Below are 1,250 nucleotides of genomic sequence, written 5' to 3'. Positions count from 1 at the left end.
TGCCTTGATTTTCCTCAGGTAGAATTCCAGCTCTTTGCCCTCTAGCACATAACCATCTGCGCGGCCACACTGGCCTGGCCGGGAAGCAATACATGCAAGAAGCTTGCCCTGTTGGAACTGCTCCTCTAGAAGACTGCTGATTTTTGCATTCTTTTTCCTTTCATTGTATTTTTTCTGAGTTCTCTTTGATCGCTTTTAGTTTAAAATCTCTTCCTCCTCAGGAGTCAGCTTAGCCCCCTTCTTGCGACCCAGGGGTAGTGCGTAGTGGGACTCATACCACTGGCGGTATGGTGTACTGTCAATGAGCATGATGCAGTTCTTCACGAGGGTCTTGGTTCGGACCAGTTCATTATTGGAGGCGTTGTAGACAACATCAATTATCCTTGTTTTGCGAGTACAACATTCAGAGCCCCAGGAAAAGTTCCCCACATCCAATCTTAGGGCACGGTACTTCTTGTTGCCTCCTCTCACACGAACTGTGTGTATATGTCGGGGGCCAATCTTAGTGGTGGCAGCCGGGCGTCCCAGCTCATACTTCCGCTTCTTGTGGTACGGCTTTCTCTTGCCCCCGGTCTTGTGGCACTTGTGCCAGTTGTCCCGGGAGATGCCCATGGCTCCGCGCTGCCTGGAAAGAGCGGCAATGCTCCTTTTAATTTCCTGGCTACTGCTGCCAAGAGTGTTGGCTGTGGAGCTAAGCAAACTAAAGCAGTGAACAATCTCAATCTCTTCACCATCCATCCTGATGCTGCCAATCGGTCCAGTGGTGAGAATCTTTGCTTTCTTGATGTTGAGCCTCAATCCATATTGGAGGCCGCAGTCCTTGATCCTCTGCAGCAAGCGCTTCAGGTTCTCCTCAGTTTCAGCAAGCAGGGTTGTGTCATCTGCATAACGTAGATTGTTAATAGATCTTCCACCAATCTTGACCCCACATTTCTCCTCATAGAGCCCACCCTCCCGGATAATCTGTTCCACATACAGATTGAAAAGGTACGGAGACAGAACACATCCCTGGCATACGCCCTTCCCAATTTTGAACCATGCAGTGTTTCCTTGCTCTGTTTTAATGACTGCCTCTTGGTCCAAGTATAGGTTTCGCATTAGCACAATCAAGTGTTCTGGTATTCCCATTTTTCTCAGAGTCAGACACAGTTTGTTATGATCCACACAGTCAAACGCCTTTGCATAGTCAATGAAACACAGATACATTCCTCTGGTATTCTCTGCTTTCAGCTAAGATCCATCTAGCATCA

General features: G+C 48.2%; 1 pseudogene; it reads right to left on the bottom strand.

The window, feature by feature from the left end:
* LOC102851145 overlaps nucleotides 1-612 on the bottom strand; it is a 19,524-nt pseudogene extending 18,912 nt beyond the window's left edge.
* Nucleotides 613-1,250: the final 638 nt, after the last annotated feature.

The sequence above is a fragment of the Elephantulus edwardii genome, unplaced genomic scaffold (genome assembly GCF_000299155.1).
Source record: "Elephantulus edwardii isolate Elephantulus edwardi_28Jun2011 unplaced genomic scaffold, EleEdw1.0 scaffold00606, whole genome shotgun sequence".
Classification (NCBI taxonomy): domain Eukaryota; kingdom Metazoa; phylum Chordata; class Mammalia; order Macroscelidea; family Macroscelididae; genus Elephantulus; species Elephantulus edwardii.
The sequence above is the reverse complement of the archived record's forward strand: the minus strand, read 5'-3'. Positions and strand labels throughout refer to the sequence as shown.